This window comes from Triturus cristatus, chromosome 2_1 (assembly GCF_964204655.1).
Source record: "Triturus cristatus chromosome 2_1, aTriCri1.1, whole genome shotgun sequence".
In the NCBI taxonomy this organism is placed as follows: domain Eukaryota; kingdom Metazoa; phylum Chordata; class Amphibia; order Caudata; family Salamandridae; genus Triturus; species Triturus cristatus.
Window position 1 is genome coordinate 852716485 of NC_140581.1, and position 24650 is coordinate 852741134.

Genomic DNA, 24650 nt, shown 5'->3' on the forward strand with positions numbered 1-24650 from the left:
TGAACCACCAGGGAAAGGCCCTGCTGTTCCAGCCATGTCCAGAGGCGCAGAGCCTCCTGACATAGGGTCCATGACCCCACCCCGCCCTGCTTGTTGCAATACCACATGGCGGTGGTGTTGTTCGTGAACACCTGCACTACGCTCCCCTTGACAGAGGGAAGGAATGCCTTCAGTGCAAGACAGATCTCCCGAAGCTCCAGAAGGTTGATATGGAGCTTGGACTCCGCCAGAGACCAGAGCCCTCTGATCTACGCCTCTCCCATCACAGGAGGGACGCATCCATTACCACCGTGTGCTCCGGTTGGGGGAAGGGAGAGGGATCTGCCGCTGACCCAATGCTGGTTCATGAGCCACCACTGCAACTGCTGTGCCCTCCGAGATCTAGATGTGTCCGGACCCGATGCTGCGCCCACTGGAACTTCAGGTCCCACTGCAGAGCCCGCATATGCCATCTGGCATGGTTGATCAGCAGGATGCAGGAGGTCATGAGGCCCAGCAGCCTCAGGGTCATCCTGACCGAAACCCAGGACAAGGTGCTGAAAAGATCGGGATCATAGCCCGAATGTCCCGGACTCGCTGTTTGGGAGGAGAAACCTGAAACTGCGCCGTGTCCAGAACCGCTCCGATCAAAAGGAGCTTCTGAGAGGGTACCAGGTGCGACTTTGCCACGTTGAAGGAGAACCCCAGCAAATGCAGGAGGTCGGCCGTAGTCTGGAGGTGGGATACGACTGCCTGGGGCGAGCCCTCCTTCAACAGCCAGTCATCGAGATAGGGGAAGACTGTAACCCCTGATCTGCGCAGATGAGCTGCGACCACCGCCATCACTTTCATGAACACTCGAGGGGCGCTGGTAAGGTCAAAAGGGAGAACGGTGAACAGAAAGTGCTCGTGGCCAACCGTGAACCGCAGGTAACGCCGGTGGGCTGGCAGGACGGGAATATGAAAGTAGGCGTTCTGCAAGTCTAACGCTACCATCCAGTCTTGCGGGTCTAGGGCAGACAAGACCCGAGCCAATGTGAGCATCTTGAACTTCTCCTTCCGGAGGAAACCGACTACGTTCCGAAGGTCTAAGATAGGACGCAGGCCCTTGTCCTTCTTTCGAACCACGAAGTAGTGGGAATAACAGCCACGACCTACTTCAGGTGTCGGAACACGCTCGATGGCCCCCTTCCCAAGAGGGCTGCAACTTCCTGCTGGAGAAGTGCCAAGTGATCCCCGGACATGCGGTGGTACTGAGGTGGCATGGCTGGAGGGGTGGTCTTGAAGGGGAGGGAGTAGCCCCTTCAGACAATTTGTAGACCCCACTGGTCCGATGTGATGGTGCGTCAGTGGGGAGATGATGGCGAATACGTCCGCCCACTGGCGTTTGATGGGCCTGAAAGAACGGACTAGGAAGGTTATGCAGTGGATGCCGCGGGGTGGAGGTGGACTGACCCACCCGCTGGCCCCCTGAACCGCCTCGACGGTTCCCACGTCCAGGGCCACGCTGAGGTTGTTGCTGCGCCGGCCTGTGGCTCTGCGAACATAGGGGGGCGCCCCTTCCGTGGCCACTAAAGGAGCGAAAGGCAGAAGGCAGAGGAGGCCGAGTGGCCGACGCGATTCCTTAAAGCGCTCCAGCACACTATCTGCCTTGTTGCCAAAAAGGCGAATGCCATCAAAGGGCATGTCCATCAGGGTATTCTGGACATCCAGGGTTCCATCTGGACATCTTGCGAAGCTGTTCAAGCTTCTTGGATTCCCTATACAGAGGTGCAGAAGGGAACATGCTTGGGGACACAGAGGCCTGGACAACCAAGCTCTCAGGAGTAGGGTATTTAGAGAGGAAGAGGGGGTCGCCCGGAGCCGGGCGATGGCGTCGGGCCACGTTCCTGTCCACAGGAGTCCCTGTGTTGGGCCTGGACTAGGTGCCCAAAAGAACGTCAGAAAGTGCGTCATTAAAGGGCAGCAAGGGCTCTGAAGAGGTTGCCGCCGGTTGGAGCACTTCTGTCAGCATGTTCGTCCTGACGGCAACTGTAGGGAGATCGAGGTGGAGGGCCTCGGCCACCCTACGCAACACCACAGCGTAACCTGCTCCCTCCTCCGTAGCCACGGAAGAAGGAGACAGCATGCCAGGGTCCGGCGAGGTGTCAAGACCACTGGATTCCTCCAAATCCTCTGCCCAGTCCGTGTCATAAGCACAGTCCTGTGCGAGAGGGTACTCAGACCCCTCCCAGTCCTCCCCTTCCTCCGAAGTCTGTATAACAGGCTGAAAACACGGAGGAAGGACATAGGGAACAAATCCCATTGGCGCCGGTCGACGTCGATCGAGCTCCGTGTCCGGTTCAGGGTTGAGACCAGGTACAACGTTATCCCGGGGAGCGGGCAACGTCAGAAGCGTTGCCGGTGGGGTTGACGTCGGTGGAGGCGTGACAAGGCCAACCGGCATCGACCGGGGTCCGATCCCGGATCCCATGGGGCCCAGTGGCGCCGGAGACGCCGGGGCCATAGTCCGCGGCGATGGAAAAACAGGACCCTCAGTCGGGCCCTCAGGGCCTGGAGGCGCACTGGCTGGGCCAGACGGCCCATAGAGTCGGGCCATGGCACGAAGAAACTCTTGCACCTGGGCAGGCATCTCCGCCGGACCCGGGAACGGCGGGTAGGCCGGCGGCGGCATCACAGGCTTCACCGGAGCCGCGGGGGTGGCACCGCCCGCACCCTCAGCTGCGTCGCGCGACGGTAAGTCGAAGAGCGACAAACTTCTTTTTGGAATGCTTCGACTTGCCTGACCTTGAAGAATGATGGTGACGACTCCGCGACCCGTCCCTCTACCTCCCATGGGACCGGGACCTTGAACGGCGCGGAGCCGACTGCCGGACTTCCAGCAACTTTCGGAAACGCTCCTGCTTAGTTTTCGGCGCCATGGCCCAGCAGTCAGGGTACAACTTGGAGTCGTGGTCCCACCCCAGGCAGTAGAGACAGACTCGGTGTGGGTCCGTCACAGACATCATGCAGTGACAGTCGCGACAGTTGTTAAACCCGGGCATCCCTACGGCACCAGGAGTCGATCGACTCAAGAAAAATAGGAAACTAATAGCCTCAAAAACTCAGTCAAAAAATGACTGGGGGTATTAGCTCTTCCCGGATCTGCGCTTGCTGGTGCGGAAAAAGAAAGAACTGACGTCAGCACTGTGAGAAGTTGGCCTGATATATGATGTCACTAGTTCTAGTGTACACCTTGTATCAGTCCAAACAACCCTTATGGTGATTGGTTGTAAGGTCAACCTTTTAGACCAGCTATCCTAGTGGTAGCATGGACAAGAGCGGTCTTAGGCTAAACTCTGTATGGCATGTGAAGCCAGCTGTTATACCATATGTAATCCCTTGAATACCAAATGAAAGGACACCACAACAGATATATATAAAAATAGAATGTATTTATTCTAGTCAAACCCTCAGCACTCTTTATGAGATTCGAGGTAAGTACAACACAGTCTTATTTAAGCATACATTAAGTCACACAGGTAAGTAATACAGTTAGGCCCTAGGGGCCACGCAAACCATATACTAAGTAAGTGGTATAAGAACCACTGTCACGAAACACAGGATAGGCCTAGGCCTAGGGAATCGCTGGGGCTACACTATACTACCAAAGGTTAGGAAGTGGGAGGCCCACGGGATTCAGGTGCAGAGTGGAAACACTCACGCGTAATGCGTAAAAGTCAATAGAAATAGAAGTTATTAGAATTTAACAGTTTTAGGATACTTCTGGAATAGCTAGGAAGTCGAGACTCGGAAACTAGACCCTAGGATAGTCAATACCCTTGTGAGCACCGGAGTACTCAAGTTACCTAGCCCACGGGCTGCGGGTGCATAGGTGTGAACTTGCATCGGGTTTCGTCGTTGGCTCCTATGGATGCCTGAAGGAAAGTTGCTGACAGGCAGTCAGTGAAGAGTGTCCGGTGGATCCCAAGGATGGAATCAAGAAGGAAGGATACCTGCAAGCAGAAGGGACAGAGTCTAGGTCACCAGCCAGGAGCCGGGAAGGAACCAGGCGATGCCGTGAAGATGAAGGTGAAGAGGTGAAGCTTGTCGCAGCAGCCACGGGTACCAGGAGGCGTCGAGGACGACCAGGACCAGGAGGTGAGCTGTCCCATGAAGGCTCTTGCTGTCGGCAGCGTCGATGTCGAGTTAGGACCCAACAAGCCTTGGCAAGCGGAACCCACGCAGGATGGAGGACTTGCTTCTGGTGCAGACCAGGAAAATCTGGGGTGCTTCTCTTTCACAGAGGAGCGGGTGCCAGTCTGGAGGAGCCGGACCAGCAAGATGAAAACAAAGGTTCGTCGTCGCAGAGGTCACTAGCCAACGGGCCAGCAACCGGACAACACGTCGAGCAACTCAGGTGCAGAAGGGCCCCACGCAGAACACGTGAAGTGTGGGGAGCTGGTCTTCTTTGCAGATGGTGCTCGGGATGGGGGCTTCTCAATTCCCCAAGCACAGCCTCGAGGAAGCCTCAGAAGTCGCGCTAGTCAGTTACTAGCCACTTTTCCCAAGTCGCCGGTCCCACGTCCCTCGTCGCCTCCACGGGTCTCAGCTTCGCTGTAGATGTGGATCTGGGTCAGAGGTGTCTGGAAGTCTCGGCGCTGGTCAGTCTCTGCAGTCGTCCCTCGTAGGATCAGTCGCAAAGCAAGCAGCGGTCGCTGGATGGTGCCTGGTTGCCCAGGGTGGTCACTCCTTGGCCACAAAGGAGATTTCTTCAGTCTTCTTCCTGAGGTCGAATGTCGAAGGTCCAGAGTTTCTGTTCAAGTTGCAGATTCAGGTTAATCTAATTTAGCAGGGCTCAGCTACCTACTGATATACTGGGCTAGTGGGCAGGGCTACCTGCAAGGTCCCTCCTATGGGTGGGACCAAGAGGGGGAGTGGTTACACCCCCTTTCCTTTGTCCAGTTTCACGCCAGAGCTGGGGCTGGAGTGCCCCAGCGCCGGTTTGAACTGGACTATGCATGGAACACCTTGTGTGCCCCAGGCAGTGTCTAGTTTCTTTCATCCCTCCCTGCCCCAATACACTAAATCCTGTCTGGGGTGGTGCTCGCCCCTCCCAAGGCAGGAAACCTATTGTCCAAGCCTCCCTCGCTGGAAGGACTCCCAGCAGCAGGAGGTCAGGCTTGTGTCTGTGGCAGCAGCATCCATTTTGTGATGCTGGGGCTCTGGTTAACTTTAACCGGGTAAGTAGGTTTCAACAGGTCTTCTCCCTCTAGAAGGGAGGAATAATATCCTCATTGCCAGAAATGGTATGGGGGTATTATTCCAAAGTGTTACACACCTTACACGACATGTTTTGATAAAGCCAAACCATTGTTACCATAACCGTTTAAGATTATAAGGTACTTTAAGAGTATATGGTAGGCTATATCAAAGAACAGCTATAAGGACATGGTTCCGAAAGCTGCAGACAGGCTCAGCTCATGCTAGAGCACCATCTCACATGTTACCAAGCACTCTGCCTCCAGGATTGTTAAGGCCTGCCATAGGAGTGGCTGAAAGGTACACATGTGTCTATATATAAGGTAGGTATAGGAATACTACACCTAAGCAAGGAGTGATTACACGACCTTGCCCCAGCTGAGTGATCAGCCAGTTGTGTCATAATGGAAGGCCAGGCCAGGGGTGGCACAATACATGCTGCAGCCCCTGGTAGGCCTAGGGTACACCTATGCCCTGGGTACCTAAGGTACACTATACAGGGGCCAATAAGGTGATCCTAACCAATTGGGTTATGCACCTAGAGTACATAGTATAAATTTAGAGAGAGAACAGCGGGGCTGGGGGTCTGATTGGCAGGCACACAGCCACATCTAAGTCGAAAACCAGTGAAGCAAAAGCAAAAAGTGGGGGTGAACATAGAAAGCAGACCCTACTCTCCTACAAGCACGTGTGGGCGGCGTCTAAGTACTGCCCGTGACATCATCCCGGCGATCACGAAGCCGACGACGGACGTGGAGCCGCATGTCGACACCTACCGACGTGCAGGGGTACTGCTGACGAAAACTTTCCGGATCCAGCCTGACGCCTGGGGGTAAATCTAAGGTAAGGAATCTATCACTACGTGTTTCTTTCAGATGTTAATAGAATAATAGGTGCCCCTTTAACAAATACACTGCGATGGCACTGATCAGCCAGGAACCCTTATTTGAGGCTTTTAATGAATCATCCAACGAAATAGGAGGGAAATTAAGCAAATTAGCCCACCCTGTGGTAGTCTTACTACTACCTGCAACCTTGAGAGTGATATCAGTCGCCAAAGGATCTAATAGAAGATTGGCTTCAATTGCTGTGACTTTACTCTTAAAATATGAAGCCAGTCAATCAATCAATCAATTAGAGAATTTGTAGAGCGCGCTACATACCCGTGAGGGTCTCAAGGCGCTGAGGGGAGGGAGGGGGGTGCCGCTACTGCTCGAAGAGCCAGGTCTTGATGATTCTTCTGAAGGTGAGTTGGTCTTGGCTCTGCCGTAGGGAGGGTGTTCCAGGTCTTGGCGGCGAGGTAGGAGAAGGATCTGCTGCTGGAGGTTGTTCGTTGGATGTGGGGGACAGCAGCAAGGGCGAGATTGGTGGAGTGGAGCTGGCGGGTGGGGGTGTAGAAGCTGAGTCTGCTGTTCAGGTAGGCTGGTCTGGCGTTGTGGAGTGCTTTGTGTGCGTGGGTGAGGAGCTTGAAGGAAATCCTCTTGTCTACGGGGAGCCAGTGTAGGTCTCTCAGGTGGAAGGTGATGTGGCTGTGGCGGGGGACTTTGACGATTAGTCGGGCGGAGGCGTTTTGGATGCGTTGTAATCGTCGTAGGTGTTTGGCTGGGTTTCCTGCATAGAGTGCGTTGCCGTAGTCCAGTCTGCTGCTGACGAGGGCATGCGTCACCGTTCTTGTTTCGGTCGGGATCCACTTGTAGATCCTGCGAAGCATGCGGAGGGTGTTGTAGCAGGAGGAGGAGACGGCGTTGACCTGCTTGGACATGGAAAGGGAGGAGTCGAGGATGAATCCTAGGTTGCGTGCATGGTCGGTGGGCGTCGGTGCTGTTCCCCGTGTGGTCGGCCACCAGGAGTCGGCTGAGGGGGTGGGTCCGAGGATGAGGACCTCCATCTTGTCCGAGTTCAGCTTCAGACGGCTGTTCCTCATCCAGTCGGCGACAGCCTTCATACCCTCGTGGAGGTTGGTTTCGGCCTTCATACCCTCGTGGAGGTTGGTTTCGGCGGTGTGTGGGTTCTTGGTGAGGGAGAGGATGAGCTGGGTGTCGTCGGCGTAGGAGATGATGTTGAGGTCATGATGGCGAGCCACTTGTGCGAGGGGGGCCATGTAGATGTTAAACAGTGTCAGGCTAAGGGATGAGCCCTGGGGGACGCCGCAGATGATGTGGGTGGCTTTGGATCGGAAGGGTGGGAGGCGGACGCTCTGGGTTCTGCCGGAGAGGAAGGACGTGGTCCAGTCAAGGGCCTTTTCTTGGATTCTGACTTCTAGGAGGCGTGTCTTTAGAGTGCGATGACAGACCGTGTCGAAGGAGGCTGACAGGTCCAGGAGGATGAGGGCTGATGTCTCGCCGTTGTCTAGTTGGCGCCTGATGTCGTCTGTGGCGGCGATGAGTGCAGTCTCAGTGCTGTGGTTTCGTCTGAATCCGGACTGGGATGGGTCCAAGATGTTGTTGTCCTCCAGGTGTTTGGTCAACTGCATGTTGACGATTTTCTCGATGACCTTCGTCGGGAACGGGAGCAGGGAGATGGGCCAGAAGTTCTTGAGGTCCTTGGGGTCCGCCTTGGGCTTTTTGAGGAGGGCGTTGATTTTGGCGTGCTTCCAGCTTTCCAGGAATGTAGCTGTTTCGATGGAGATGTTGATGACCTTCCGTAGTTGGGGTGCGATGGCTGCGTCTACTTTGTTGAATACGTGGTGTGGGCACGGGTCTAACGGAGATCCTGAGTGGATGGAGCGTGTCTCGTCGTCGTTGACGTAGGACCAGGAGGTCAGGCGGTTGGCGCTGGTGGTGTTCCCAGAGGAGGTGGGATCTGGCGTAGTCGGGGCGGTCGTCGTATTGAAGCGGTCGTGGATGTCAGCGATCTTGCGGTGGAAGAAGACGGCTAGTGATTCTCGCACTTCTTGTGAGGGCGGGATGTCGTTGGCAATGGGGTTGGAGAGTTCCTTTACGATGCTTTAGAGCTCTTTGCTGTCATGTGCATTGTTATCCAGGCGGTCTTTGAAGGAGGATCTCTTGGCTAATCTGATGAGGTGGTGATGTCTGCGGGTGGCTTCCTTGTGGGCTGCGTGGTTGTCCGGTGTGCATTTGTGGAGCCATATCTTCTCCAGTTTCCGACATAGGCGTTTGGAGGTCTGGAGCTCGTCGGTGAACCAGGTGGCTCGCCTGCTGGCGTGGCTGTTGGAGGGTTTCTTGAGCGGGGCGAGGGTGTTGGCGCAGTCGTCGATCCACCGTCTGAGATTGCGGGCTGCGGCGTCTGCGTCGGTGGGTGGGTTCTGAGCGAGGGTAGTGATCAGCTGGTCTTCGTTGACTTTGCTCCAGCAGCGGCGAGGTATCTGTTGGGTGCGGTGATGCGTGGTTGGTTTGTTGAAGATGAAATGGACGCAGCGGTGGTCGGTCCAGTGGAGCTCGTGGTGTGGTTGAAGGTGAAGTGGGTGCCTGTGGAGAAGACTGGGTCCAGCGTGTGGCCGGCGGCGTGGGTGGGTGCGGTGATGGACTGTCTGAGGCCGAGGTTGGCGAGGTTGTCTATCAGGGTTGCGGAGTTGGCATCGTTGTTGTTCTCAAGGTGGAAGTTCAGGTCCCCGAGGAGGATGTAGTCCGTGGAGCCGAGTGCGTGGGTGCTGGCGAGGTCGGCGATGGAGTCGCTGAACTGAGTTCGGGGTCCGGGGGGGTCTGTAGATGAGTGTTCCTCTGAGGGTGGTGTTGGGGTCGGTGTGGATCCGGAAGTGCAGGTGTTCGGCGGTGTAGAGGGTGTCGTCTGCGTGGGTGGCAAACTTGAGGGTGGACTTGTGAACGATGGCTATGCCTCCTCCTATTCCGTTGGTGCGATCCCTATGGGTGATTTTGTAGCCGTCCGGGATGGCTATGGTGATGTCGGGTGCCGAGGAGTCGTTCCACCAGGTCTCGGTCAGGAAGGCCACGTCTGGGGCAGAGGTGTCGAGAGGATTCCAGAGCTCGATGGCGTGTTTGCGTGCGGAGCGGGTGTTGAGGAGTATGCAGCGGAGGTGGTTGGGTTCAGTCCTTGGAGGTTTGTTGGCTCGGTCGCAGGTCAGGCTGCAGGTGCGGCAGGAGAAGGGTCCGTGGGTCTGTTTCGGGGCGGACTGGAAGCAGGTGTGGTTTCGGCCGGCGTTGAGTGCGTGGAGGGTGCTGGCGTCGTAGCGGAGTCTGGTGTCGTGGCGTTTGCGGGATCCAGGGGTTCTGGTGCTGGGCGCGGTACAGGCGCGAACGGCCGCAGACAGGCTTGCCTCTGGCGCACCTCCGGCACGCCAGCAGCACGCCCGCTGCACGCAGAGCGATGATGGTCTCTAATGGCGGTTTCTGGGCTCATGAACGTTTTTACTATTCTAAACATTTTCTTGGACTTATTGCCACATTCTGCTATCCTTGCCTCAAAATAGTTTTTTTGGCTAGGTGTACTTCTAGATAGTTTTTTGTCCTCAATATTGTAATTTTTCCGCCATTGTCTGTCTAAAAGTTTACAATGCTTCTTTCCATTCCTAAGGCTCTCCTTATGCCAAGGGGCCAAAGGCTTGGTTCTATGAAAAATCCATTTGGATGCCGGTGCCAATTTATTAGAAGTACAATGATCCAGTCATCCAGACAGCTGGCATCTGACTCTATCATGCTCGAGACAGAAGGCATATTTTCTTCCAGAGCTTAAATAAAATCCAACTGTAGTATTTTATGAAAAGCTCTAGATGAAACTTGGAGTTTGTGAAGCATTGGTCAGATCAGATAATGATCTGACTAGAACAATGGCCAGAGTTCATCTGGATAAAGCTTAATGTTAGAAGAAATGTGATCGAGTATGTGACCTGCTTGATGTGATGGATTAAACACATACTGGGAGTGCCCTAAGGAGGACAGACCCTCTAAAAGTGTTACTACCTTGTGGCCTGTTGATTTGTCAATATGGAGATTAAAATCACAGAGGACTAAAAAATAAGCATAATGAACAAGTTACTTACCTTTGGTAACGATATATCTGTAAGAAACATAGGTTAGGTATAGATTCCTTACCTTAGAATTATTACCAGGCCCACTGGAACTTCAGGTCCCGCTGCAGAGCCCGCATATTCCACCTAGCATGATCGACCAGCAGGATGCAGAAGGCCATGAGGCCCAGCACCCTCAGGGTCATCCTGTCATATCCCGGACTCGCTGTTCGGGGGGGGTAAACCTGAAACTGCATTGTGTCCAGAACCGCTCCGATGAAGAGGAGCTTCTGAGAGGAAGTCAGGTGTGAATTCGGCATGTTGACAGAGAACCCCAGAGAAGCAGGAGGTCGGACGTAGCCAGGAGGTGGGAGACAACAGCCTGGGGCGAGCCCGCATTCAACAGCCAGTCTTCGAGATAGGGGAAGACTGGAACCCCATATCTGTGCAGATGAGCTGCGACCACCGCCATCACTTTCGTGAACACCCGAGGTGTGCTGGTAAGGCCAAAGGGGAGCACAGTAAACTGAAAGTGCTTGTGGCCTACCGTGAACCTCAGGTAACGCCAGTGGTCCCCACGACGGGGATGTGGAAATAAGCGTCCTGCAAGTCCAACGCTACCAACCAATCTCCAGGGTCGAGGGCAGACGAGACCTGAGCGAGCGTCAACATCTTGAACTTCTCCTTCCGGAGGAAGCGGTTAACGTTCCTGAAATCCAAGATAGGACGCAGGCCTTTGTCCTTCTTGGGTACCAGAAAGTAGTGGGAATAACAACCACAACCTACTTCTGGGGCAGGAACCAGCTCGATGGCACCCTTGGCCAAGAGTGCCGAAACTTCCTGTTAGAGAAGGGCCAGGTGATCATCCAACATGCAATGGTACTAAGGTAGCATGGAGGGAGGGATAGTCTCCAAGAGGAGGGAGTAGCCCTTTGGCCTATTTGCAAAACCCACCTGTTCGACATGATGGTGCGCCAGTGGGGGAGGTGATAGAGGACTCTGCCGCCCACTTGTGTTTGATTTTGCTGCAGAGGGGGGGGCACGGGGGGAGGGGGTTGGTGGACTGGTCCGCCTGCTGGCCCCCTGAACCATGCTACGGGTCCCGGGAAGAGAGGGAATCTCTAAGTTGGCTCTATAAGCTCCACACGCGGAGCTGTGGGAGGGGCACCGCCCGTATCCCTCGTCACGTCAGCCGACCGACGGGGAGAAGTCGTAGAGCGACGATGCTTCTTCGACTTCTTCTTGTGCTTCGTCATACCTGACCTCGAGTGCGAAGACTTAGAAGACGAGTGGTGATGGCTCCGCGACTGGTCCCTCGACCTCCCTCGCGACCTCGAACAGCACGGAGCCGAGTGCCAGTGCTCAAGAAGCTTTCAGGACCACTCACGCAAAGACTTCGGAGCCATGAACCGGCAGTCGGAGCACGACTGGGGGTCATGGTTGCGCTCCAGGCAAAAGAGGCACACGCAGTGCGGATCAGTCAGGTACAGGAACCGCAAGCCTTGAAGCTGGGCATCCCTACGTGTACCAGGAGTCGTGAGTACTCAAAAAGATGTCGACAAAAGTCATCAAAAATTCAGTCAAAAAGTGACTCTCTCCGGATTTGCGCTGGCTGGCGCGGAAAAAGAAAGAACTGACGTCAGCGCGCGAGGGCAGCGTCTAAGTAGCTGCCGCGATGTCTTTCCGGTGAACATGATGCCAACAATGGACACGGAGCCGACCGACGGCACCTTCCAACGCGCAGAGGTACTGCTGACGAACAACTTTCCGGATCCAGTCCCACGCCTGGGGGTAATTCTAAGGTAAGGAATCTATAACTAACTGTTTCTTTCAGATTAAGAGATCAGGTGGCAAGGGCATTAGCAAATGACCTTAGAAAAGAACCAGTGTGTCCCGAAGGCCTATAAATAAGTGCTCCGGCTACCGACTGATGGGGGAAAGGGTGAGTCGAAAGCCTAACACCTCTGCACCTGCCAGTTACTTAAAGAATTCAGTAAGCCATAATTCTGTTAGAAACAAAATATCAGGCTTCTCTTTGTTCAAGAGATCTAATACATTGGTTTCATGCTTCTACAGCGAGCCAGCATTTAGTAATGCTGCTGAAAACTGCACATTTGTCAAACACCTAACATGATTAGTGACTGCAGACTGTATTTTTACTAAAGGTTCTGGTGTCCACTTGCAATATGTGCAGGAAAAACTATCCTTCAACAAAAGAGGGGAACAATGGGGAGTGCATCCAAGCCTAGAGGCCATGCTAAGCAGTGCACTACCCCTGTAAATAATGAACTGCCTACCTTCTGTAGTGTCACAGGCAGAGTGGCTGGCGCTGGTCACTTCCGGGACGCTAACAGGCACAGATGGGCTTGCCTTTGAAACATCTGGTGCACGGCCGCGCTGGGAACCTGAAAATAGGGGCCCGGAGCTACTATTGACTCCACCTACTAGGCCCTGAATGGCTCACCCCTTAACCAATCACAATATGCCCTAGCGCGCCAACCAGCAAGTGAAAAACGGATGTAAAACAACAGATTTGTATTTAGAAATGCAGGAAGCAGAAAAAAAGTTTAGGAAAGTGCAACTGAAGCGAGTGGACGGACGCGCCTAAGCCGCTATGGGCTGTGCGGCCATGCTGCCAACATGAAGATAAGGGCCCGGAGCTCTTACCGACTCCAGGTACCAGGCCCTGATTGTCTCACCCCTTAACCAATCACAATGTGCCCTAGCGCGTTGTTGTGCAGTTGACAGATTCTTTGTAGATGATCATGATTCCTCCTGCTGGTTTATGTTGATGGTCCTGCCGTATGATTTTGTATCCCTCTGGGACAGTCATGGGGATGTCAGGTGTTGGCTCAGTGGTCAGCCTTGTTTTCGTGAGGAACAGGATGCCCGGGGCTTCATTGCTTAGGATGTCCCAGACTTCTGTGCTGTGTTTGCTGAATGAGAAGGGTGTTAAGGAGCATGCTTGCCATGCTTGCTGGAGGGTGTGGGGGTTTGTTCTGTCAGACCTGGCAATTCACATGGTGCCATCGTGTCACACACGACTTTGGCTCCCTTCACACGGTCAGCCGCTGCGGAGCCTGAATAACACTATGGAAAGCAAGGCGAGCTGGAAACCACTGCAGAGAGTGGATCTCCAGCTCGTCTTTTGAGGCTGCAAGCAGGCAATGTCCATTAAGGGGTGTGCAAACACCGCAGGACATCATCACCAACAGCCTCAAACACCTTTTAATCTCTTTGTTTTTGGTGGAAGGGAGTTTTCAATGGGGACAGGGACAGAAGGCACTCTCGGGAAGGTTGCGGAATAATGCCCCATCTCCTCTAAGACCACACTTCCTCATAGCATGGCCGATTTTATTCTAAATTGGCAGATCTTATGTGCATGTGATGGTGTTGTTAGTGTGGTGGATGTGTGTTCTTGTATGCGAAGCGACACTAGGTGCATGTGAAAGCTCCTTCAGTTTTGTGGTATGTGGTGCAGCACAGCAGCGGGGTACTAGTGTACCAAGTTCAGATCCCAGAGGGAGGCAGCAGACCACCTTTGGGATGCTGTTGGACATGGATTCATAGCACTCGGCATGGTCCATGCATCGATGGGCTTGACTTTGGTGTGCCTTTTTAAAAGGTACCAAAGCAGTACCTAAGGAAGCTGGGCTGTAGATGTACTCAAACTAGAAACTCTTGAAGGATTAAGTGGTCAAAATGCCCCTCTCGGAGAACTGAACTGTTTGGACAATAGTGCTTCAAAAACGTATGGAGGGATGCCTATGCAGCTGCCTGATAGACGTCTAGGATAGGGACTCCGCGTGCAAACGCAGTAATAGCAGCTTTGGCAATAGTGGAATGGGCACACAGTCCTTTCGGAGACTCCTCCTTCAGCAGTGCAAAGCAGATTCAGCGTGAGATGGTAAGCTTCTGCACAGCTTTGACTGTTTTCACTCCGGCAAATTCCACAAACAGCTGATCATCCACCCGGTGGTCCTTGGCGCTACTAATGTAAAAGAGGCAACAAGGATCACAGGTTTTTTTGGGTGAGGAGCTGTAAAGGACAACTGTGGAGTGGCACACATGGAGTAAACCGATACCAAAGGGGATGATGGACGGAGCGTTTGAGCAAATCAAACACTCACCCCCAGTCAACTGATCTGGGTTTAATCCATCATCATTCTTTAGCTCACTCCACCACCCCAGTTCAGACATGGCCATATGCAAATCAGTCTGACCCTGTGCCTCATGGGAACAGTCCAGCCCGAACTGCCAAGCCATGTCTTCCCTGGACCGGAAACAAGCATCCTGGGACCGGTTTCGGGTTCATAACCCTCATCAGCCAGGCTATCTTGAATCCACTGGCAAAGTCAGAAAGGGACCCACGTCTGGGCATACCCTGCCAACTTAGGGCGAACAAAGCGATACCAAAGGGGAGGATGGGCGGAGTGTTTGAGCAAATCAAACACTCACCCCCAGTCAATTGATCTGGGTTTAATCCATCATCATTCTTTAGCTCACTCCACCACCCCAGTTCAGACATGGCCATATGCAAATCAGTCTGACCCTGTGCCTCATGGAAACAGTCCAGCCCGATCTGCCAAGCCATGTCTTCCCATCTGTCCATCAATTGTGTGTCTTTTATTTCTCGCCCTAAGTGCGCCAGGTATGCTCAGACGTGAGTCCTGGGCTCACTGTGCCACAGGAATCAACCTATCCTGGCTGAAGAGGGGTGAAACCCCGAAACCGGTCCTAGGATGCTTGTTTCCGGTCCAGGGAGGACCTGGCTTGGCAGTTTGGGCTGGACTGTTCCCATGAGGCACAGGGTCAAGACTGATTTGCATATGGCCAGGTCTAAACTGGGGTGGCATGGTGAGCAAAAGAATGATGGATTTAACCCAGATCTCTTGACTGTGGGTGAATGTTTTGATTTGTTCTGCATTCTGTCCATCAATTGTGTGTCTTTTGCTCACATGGAGTAAACATCAGATAAGTAAGGATGAGATTGAGGTCTTATTGGGGCATCACAGTATTAGAAAGGGGATATATCTGTTGCAGCACTTTCAAAAAACGAAACGCATCACAACATGTGATTGAAATAACAAGCGATGATCCCTCTTCGGAGTGCCGTACCAAAGCACAAATTTGTCCAAACGAAAGGCGTATACAGGTTTTGTCGAGGGATGCCTGGCTGGCAAGATAACATCCACCACCTCTGGAGGTGGGTCAAAGGGGTTCAACTGTTGCAGCTCAAGCTCCAAGCATAAAGGCAGAGGTTGCGATAGCAGATCCTCCCGGGAGGGAGAGTAGATGCTTAAGCCCAGCAGTTCTGTATACAAAACTCTGTGCTCAAACCGGAGCCACGAGAATGAATTGAAGGAGTCTGTTCTGAACTTTCGCAGAACTTCGGGCAGAAGCAGTAGCGGCAGAAAGGCTTACCGGAGTCCAGAGTTCCACTCTAAGTGGAAAGTGTCATCGAGCAAGAGACGCTTTGGAAACTCTAACAAGAAGAAGTGCTGACATCGCGTGTCCTTGGCAGTAGCAAACGGATCGAACCGAGGTTCTGCCCATTAGCAGAAGCCACCTGGATGTAGCTGCCATTCATGATTCGCTAGACACCAACAGCTGAGCTTGTCTACCCTGGTATTCAAGATCCTACCAGGTGATTAATCACCAGGAAAATTCCTTAGTGGTCTAGCCATTTCAAAAGGCACAAGTCCTCCTAGCACCGGGTACATGACCCCTCCCCACCCTGTTTGTTGCAGTACCACGAGGCAGTGATGATGTCAGTGAGCACCTTTACTAGCCTCTCTTTGAGGGACAGAAGGAAGGCTTTCAGCGCCAAAAAGAAGGCCTTCAGCTCCAGAAGGTTAATATGAAGTCAGGGCATGACTCAGTTGGATACAAGAGGCCTCTGTTCTCCACCTCTACCAGATGGCCGCCCCAACCCAGAAGAGATCCATTGGTGACCACTATCAGCTCTGGGTGGCGAAGTGAGAGTAGTCAGCAGCTGGCCCAATTGCAGTTAAGCAGCCACCACTGCAGATCTTTCTCAGTCTCATCTGACATCTGGATGTGGTAGGAGAAATCTCCATACTTCTTGGGCACGAGAACGGCAACCACTTCTTACTTCTGATGCTGGCACCCTCTCTATAGTCCGTTTCGCTAAAATGGCTAGCCCTTCCTGCATCAAAATGTAGAGCTGGTCCTCAGTCAGTCGTTAGGTAGACAGCGGAATGTGAGGCTGGGATAAAGAAAAAGGGCAAGGCACAACATTTGAAAAAAATCTGAAGGACTACCAGTTTGATGTAATCGCTTGCCAACCTGGATAGAATCAATTGATTGTTCCTCCCACAAGATGGCTGTGATCCTGCAAGGGTACACTAAAGAGGTGTGGCAGGAGGACCTGCGGGGGCATGGGAGGGGTGGCATGCTGTCCTTGGCCACAGGAGCTGTGGACACCCCAGCCTCTCCAGCAAAACTGCTAGGTTCCTGCTGGGATAGGATACGCTTAGGGTAGGGAATGCCTCAAAGCCACGAAAGGACAAGTAGAACAAGTGGAACTACTGCTGGCGAGGAGGAGGAGAGAGGCCAAGAGAGGAAGCTGTAGGCCTACACTCCTTGAAGTGCTCAAGAGCAGTCAGCCTTGTCCCCAAGCAAGCAAGCTCCATCAAATGGCATGTTCATCAATGAGAAGTGAACATCGCTTGAGAACCCAGTGGAGCGAAGCCACGTATGGTGGGAGAATGTCAACCCTTGTGCCTAAGGCCAACCCAACAGATTTGGAGGTCTCCAAGCCACAACAAATTGTGAACTTGGCATCCTTAATTGACTGTGAGAGGACAGGACGAAGGTCTTCCAGTACTCCGGGGATGACTTATGCCACCTAATCCCAAAGGGCATGTGTGTAGAAGCCTAGCAGGCAACAGACATTGACTGATCAGAGGGCCAAGTTGGCTGAAGAGAATAACCTCTTCCCAAACATCTTCACTTTCTTGGATTCCATATCAGGGGGAATGGTCAGGAAATTGTTGGGGTTAGTCCAGCTAGTGGAAACTTGCACTAGAAAACTCTCCAGAGGGGGGTGCTTGGACAAAAAGACCGGCTCGCCAGGAGCAGGATGTTGGCACCTGGTCATCTGACAGTTCACAGTAGGACCAGTACAAGGCTTAGTTCAAGTCCCTATAAGGATATCTGTCAAAGCGTCACTGAGTGGGGGGAAAAGACTTGGAAGCTTCCTCACCGAACCCACGGAGATCAACTGCGGAGTACCCCAGGATCTTCACTCAGCCCCACCGTCTTCAACATCTACATGGCTTCCCTCGCCGCCATCGTCAGACAGAATGGGCTCAGTATAGTATCCTACGCCGACGACACCCAGCTCATCCTCTCCCTCACGAAGAACCCCGAAAAATCCAGACTCAGCTTCTAGGAAGGAATGAAAGACGTTGCAGCTTGGATGAGCAACTGTTTCCTAAAGCTCAACTAGGAGAAGACAGAGGTCCTCGGACCCTTCCCCACTGCCTGGGACAACACCTGGTGGTCCTCCGCCCTCGGATACCCACTCACCCCCAACGGATCACGCAAGAAACCTCAGCAACATTCTAGACTCCTCCCTCCCCATGACTCGCCAGATCAACGCAGTCGCCTCCACCTGCTTCAACTCCCTCTGCATCCTCCGCAAGACCTTCAGGTGGATCACGCCCAAAGTCTGAAAGACCGTCACGCACGCACTCATAACCAGCAGACTGGACTACGGGAACGCCCTCTACATCGGAATCAACAAATCCCTGCCACACAAACTCCAGACCATCCAGAAGACCGCAGCCAGACACGTCCTCGGAACCCCATGACACAAGCACATGACCCAGCACCTACGAGACCTCCACTGGCTCCCCCTCGAGAAGAGAGTGACTTTCAGCTACTCACCCACGCGTACAAATCCCTCCACAACATCGGACCCAAATACCTCAACGAAAGAGTCTAATTCCACGTACCCCAAAAAATAAAACTCTGCTCCGCCGACCTCGCCCCAGCAGAGACCCCACACATCCGCAGAACCAGGGCAGGCGGAAGAGCTCCCCTACCCTGCACACCTTCAGGAAACGCTGCAAGACCTGGCTTTTAGGCTGACCCGGAGCTCCCCCTCCCCCTCCCAGCGCATTGAGACCCTCACGGGTGAGTAGTGTGCTTTCAAAGCCCCTGATTAATTGACTGATTGAAGCAGTTTGGCCAGGCTGCAGAACTTGGGTTAGTATAATTTTGTTGACCTCCATGGTGGGAAGCTGGAGGTCAAGCACTTCTGCTGCCCTAAGCATAACAATGGCAAGGAAGGGGGATTCCTCTATTGCTAGTCCTAGAGGAGAGAGATGGGCTGTTTCCAGGGAGGTATTCAGCCCACTAGGGTCCTATAAGTCCTCATACCAATTATCTGTATAATGGTGAGCAAACTCATCAACCTGGTCACAATCATGGGGGCATGGCTACGGCTAACATGGCAGCAGACGTGTACGGGTAGAGCTCTGAAGGAGGCTCCCCTGGCAAGGCTGACAACCCCAAACATAGCTGTGGGTAAAGACACTACTACGGTGGAGTGCACGCGGGGAGTCATCCCAGTGTAGAGACATCGCTCTGGACTCGCCCGGGCCCCGCTGAGCATCATCTGACTGGCGAGGCCGCTTCCTGCATAGACCCGGTGAGGACGACATTCACTAAGCGAGCCCGGGGTCTGGCTCCGCCCACAGGGCCGAGAGGAATGGCGCAGCTGCCGAGAACGGCTGGTGACTGCCTCTGGCTCGTACACTGATGCCTGCCACTGTGTGGTGAGCTGTGGTGGGGGACCCGGCTGCGCTGCTCACCTACCTTTGCGGGTGCGGGCCGAACGTATCCGCTGCTCGCCTCGCTGCGGAAGTGGGGCTGTGAGAGGCGGCGAGGACCGGATCTCCGGGAGGGCCGCCGCACTGGTCGCGGAGCTGATGTGCATAGCCCCCGGCCCCCCGATGTGATGCTGTGGACGCTCGACCCCCTGCCGCTCGGACCTACAATGTAGACAGAGCGTGAGAGCTGGCTGGAGCCATCTACGGGATCCCGGACCTGGCCTCTGCCCAGCTAGGCACCCGATGACTGCGGTGGCTGCAGGGCAGTGAAATGCGCAGATCCTGTTTACCCCCGCTGAACTGCTGATATTCGGGGGGCGTGAGCGGGGAGAGTGCCCCCCCTCCTCCTCCGGCTGCTGGGCCGAGTGTGGTTGCTACCTGATCGGCCATGCTGTTGCCGCCGCCGGGGCGGGGCCGCGGTGGTTGTGCCCACCGCTGGCGGACCTCGGGCTGTGACGGGTCGTCGCCTCTCGACCTCCTGGTGCATCATTGAAGGTGAGGGAAGGACTGCGACGGCGCACTGTGTGGATCCATGCGCTTGCTGCCTCCCGGGCTTCACGCGCCACTACCCTGGAGTTTCCTTCGCCCACTGTGTGGACGGCGGAGATACCACGAGACTGCTACCCTACAGGGTCGCTGCTGTGCTGGAGCTGAGGCGTGGTATTGAGCCCCGGGCTGCCGTTGCATGGGGCTTCCTCCCACCGGCCGCTGCACAGCTGAAGTGAACACGACACCACGCGGACATACCGCACCTGTCGTATCCCGTGCGCTCTACCTGGGTGGTTTTCCGGTTGCAGCTTGTTTAATCCCTCACTGATCCTGGCCCACCTTGACATTGCTGTACCCACACCTATCGGAATCTAGGAGGCTGTGCGCTGCAGTTCCAGACTGAGGAGTGGGGAGAGTTCAGGAGAGTGGACTGCAGGACCTCATTGTCTGGATCAAGAAATGTAGAGCATCTGCTGACTGCGGCCTGCTGGCACAGAAGAAGGGTACATAGTGGCACACACATCCTGGTGACGCTGCGCAGGGCTCTCCCTGGGTGCGAGAAAGGTAAAGGTGAACGGAACCCGCACCTGATGTCGGACGGTACCAGAGCACGGACCGGAAAGGGTAGAGAGCGAGCCAAACCGACGCCATCCAAGCCCCAATCGGACAAAATGGCGAAGCAGGGGTCAGCGGATCAGACCGCAAGCAAGCTGGATGCGGTACTCGCCGCATTGGAACGCCTGGAGGGCACTATCAACCGCACCCACACCTCCCCGGAATCCAAAGTAGTTAAGGTGGCTATCGATCTTACACATCTGCATGCAGATCACCGGAAACTAGCGGACCGCACCACCACGTTGGAATCTACGCTCGCTGACATCAAACCGCAGGTGGTACAGTTGGATAAACAAGTGCAAGACTTATTGAGCCGAGTGGAGTTCCTGGAGAATAGAGCGGAGGATGCCGAAGGAAGGGCACGACACAACAATGTCCGCATAGTGGGTGTGCCGGAAAAATGGAAAGGACAAGTACCTGCCCTGCACATGGAGACCTGGCTCAGATCTACTGCTCAGATCTCACCACACTTTGTCATAGAGCCTGCCCACAGGGTCCTGGCGAGACCCCTTCCTGCGAGATTGAACCCACGGCCTATACTTCTTCGGATTCTTAACTACCGGGACCGAGATACCATTTTGCAGGAGACCAGGAAACTCCAGGATATACGCATGGACAACCACAAAGTAATGCTCTTCCCAGACTACACCATCCAGGTACAGCGCCAGAGATCCTTGTTCATGGCGGTAAAAAGGCGTCTGAGGCAAAATGTCTTGAAATATTCCCTGTTGTTCCCTGCGCGACTGCGGGTGGTGGCCAACGAAAAAACTCACTTTTTCAACACACCGGAAGACGCAGAAGACTGGCTGGATACATTCACGGATGCGGGACCCCGAGACAAATCTGCAACTGCACCGCTGCCTAAGCTGAAAGGCCCTTTCCACCGCAGGCGTAGGGAGCGCAGGACTATGAGACTGGGGATACCATCCACGCCACCGATGGGCCCACACCCAGAACTGATCCTAAGCGGGCAGCGTGACACCTTGCAAACGGCGGCAGAGATCAGTGGGTCACCAAGAACCGAGGAGGCATCCAACTCCAGTCAACGAGACTTCTCCAGTGACGACGAATGGATCTATGGCCTGCAGAACACGCAAGACTCGACCGCACTACCGGATGTCACCCCACAGACGGCGGACTTGATAGCATAAACGGAGCAGGTTCCTGTCTTTGTCAGGATTATGGACCGAGGTATTGGGGTACATGGGTGGGGGCGAACTGTCGTTGGAAAGATAGACATTTGAGACGCGAGCCGTCATGACCCTATAGTGTTCATTTATTGCTGGGATCACTGATGTGCTTCGGGAGGGAGGTAGCGGGACCCAAGTATATATATTGTCCCTGCCCTGTGGGCATCTAGGCGCATGACCCAACTGGAGTGTGCGCCCGAGCCATTGTACGTAGTTTGTCACATCCATATTGTATTTTGCCTGTGTATGGGGAGCCCCTGGAACGCTAGACAAGGTGTTTGTATACTAACGTAGAGTAGTCCGCAGTACACCCCCCGGATTGATCTGACTTATCTCCAGTTGGAGGTTTGGACGATTGCTGGTTGCATTATCGCCCTTTTGGAATTATCAATGATTATGTTTTTATTGGAATTTTACTTTGAGACATCATTTGTTACGAGGGGTTTTATGCAAGGCCATGGGCTGCGAGCCAGAGAGTTAGATAAGTTGTACGATGCTCAGTTCTATTCAATATATATGGCTGTGGGGCTGCAACAGACACAAGTTTACTTGACGCATTGGGGGGATTATGTCTTCCTTTAAGATAGGTACATGGAATGTGAGGGGCATGCATTCGCCGTCACATAGATATCAGATCTACTCGTACCTAAAGCGGCACCATGTCCAAATTGCCTTGCTGCAGGAGACTCACGTGGCCAAATCAGAGATACAACACTTACGCCGTCGCTGGCGCGGCCAGTTATTCGCCACAGGGTACTCAGCATTTGCACGAGGTGCACTCATCTGGGTGATGGCGGGGGTTCCATTCACGATCACACAGTCACTGGTGGATGCGGAGGGGAGGTATGTAATAGTCAGGGGCGCACTAGATGGCCGTCAAATAGTGCTTGCATTGATATACGCTCCCAATACAGAACAGGCTACCCTCCTCGATAAATTAACACATATTCTTGCGCCATGGCATGACATCCCCATGCTTTTGGGGGGCAGCTATAATAGCGTCCTTGATGTGTCACTGGACCGCTCTTTCCCGCCCCTCCCAGGTACAAGCACGCACCACGCTATGAAAGCCTTGGCTAATTGGGCTGTACATTGGCATCTGAAGGATGCCTGGAGACACCGTCATCCTCAAAACAGGGTATATTATTATTACTCAGGAGCCCATGACCTGCACGTGCGACTAGACCGGTATATGCTCTCGGAGGAATTGCTCCCCCATATATCGGCGGTTTACTATTTAGGCCGGATGCACTCTGACCATTACCCGCATGTTTTGGAGATGTTATGGGAGCGCCCCCGCCCGCAGATCCCGACCTGGCGGCTGCAGCCAAACCTTTCATTGGATGCGCCCTTTAGGGACCTACTGACAGCCAATATCCCCCGGTATTTTGAGGAAAATACCAGTACGGCCACGACACCTTTGGTGGACTGGGACGTGTTTAAAGTTGTGATAAGGGGGGACTGTCTTAGTGCGCAGGCAGGCATGCGGCGACAGTTGGAAGCAGATCGTACGCGCCTCGAAACTGACTTGCTTCGGAGGGAGGGAATGGCGTTGGAGGGTGACACTGACCCTTTGGAACATTTTAGAGACGAACATTCTAGACTACTAGAGCGTCTCCGAAAATTAAATTATGCAGCACATTCAGCGCGCACCCATCACATGGGAGACAAACCTGGTAGGCTGCTGTCGTGGCTGATACGGCAAGACATGGCTGCTGCACCCGTGACAGCGATACAAAATACTCAAGGAGTTATAGTGCACACTCAAGCAGATATACACCGCGCTTTTGAAGAACACTACTCCACAGTATATAGATCTTGCTTGACGGCTACGGATGTAGACATACAGGATTTCTTGTCCACACTGACGCTGCCATAACTCACGGACTGTCAGCAGGGAGAAGTGGGTGCTTCTCTTTTGCCGGAGGAAATAAGGGATAGTATATATTCGCTATCGAATGGCAAGGCTCCGCGTTCGGATGGACTGCCGGCCGAATTCTATAAGGCATATTCAGTGGAGCTGGTACCAGAGCTGTTGCGAGTATACGAGGCAGCGCTGGAATATTCAACGCTCACCCCCACACAAAATGAGGCGACATTGGTTTCTCTTTTGAAGCCAGGCAGGAACCCCGATCTCCTGGGATCTTATCGACCACTGGCCCTGCTCAACTCAGACTACAAAATCCTTGCCTCAGCCCTAGCTAAACGTCTTGCCCTGTTCGTGCCAACTCTGGTGCATGCCGACCAGAATGGGTTTGTACCCACTAGAAGCACCTCCCTAAATATTCGAAGATTGTTCTGGATCCTGAAGTACGCCACAGAGAACAGGCCCTGGTCTGGCTGTCTGGTTCTGGACCTGGAAAAGCTTTTGATTCGCTGGAGTGGCCCTATCTCGCCGCGGTTTTACGTAAATATGAGCTGGGGGATGATTATCTACAACTGGTGCAATTGCTATACCAACGGCCCACAGTACGAGTTCGCACGGGCAAGCTCCTGTGAGATGCAATTAGGGTGAGACGAGGGACCAGACAGGGATGCCCTCTGTCCCCGTTGCTTTTTTCCCTGGCGATGGAACCGTTAGCGGCTCTCCTCCGAGAAGGTGGCGCGGAATGGGGCTTCCCCTTGAGTGACAGACTACACACATTGTCCCTATATGCGGACGACCTGTTATTGTATATACGTGATCTACATGCTGTGCCGCCGGAGATATCATCACTGTTCGGTAGATTTGAGGCGGTCTCAGGGCAAACTGGGCCAAATCAGGTGCATACTCTTTCTGTGAGAATGTAGCCGCAGCCGATATAATCATTAATGGAACTACACTCCATTAGTATCCGACCACATTCAGATACCTAGGAATATACACATACAGGTCCCAGACAGATATTCTGGAAGGAAATCTGGTCCGAGCCGTCTCCTCCGTCAGAGCACAGATGAAATTCTGGAAGTCCTTGCCGCTCAATGTGATGGGCCGTGTCACCCTAACCAAAATTATACTACTACCCAGGTTATTATATTATTTAGCAAATCTACCGGTGTATATCCCAGTGAAGCTATTCAGGGAATTAGAAGGGATGTTCCGTGGCTTGATTTGGAATGCGGGGCGACCTAGGATAGTACTACAGAAACTATATGCACCCCCGGAAAGTGGCGGTTTAGCAGTCCCTCACCTGGAACTATATTATTTAGCGGCGCAATTACATGTACGTGGACGGTGTCCTACTATCTTTCGCCACACTGACGGCAGACAGTGGATTGCCAGTGGGCCAGTTCTTCTTGCACGCAGTCATTATGCGAACATTCACACAACAGTGGGGTGACATGGCCGACGAGCTGCCGACACACCAGTTA

At 53.7% G+C, this 24650-nt stretch overlaps 1 protein-coding gene across 3 annotated transcripts in view; it reads right to left on the bottom strand.

Annotated features, from left to right (window-relative positions):
• SMARCA2 (SWI/SNF related BAF chromatin remodeling complex subunit ATPase 2) overlaps positions 1-24650 on the bottom strand; it is a 1761756-nt gene that overhangs the window by 796031 nt on the left and 941075 nt on the right. The gene's annotated exons all lie outside the window — the stretch shown is intronic.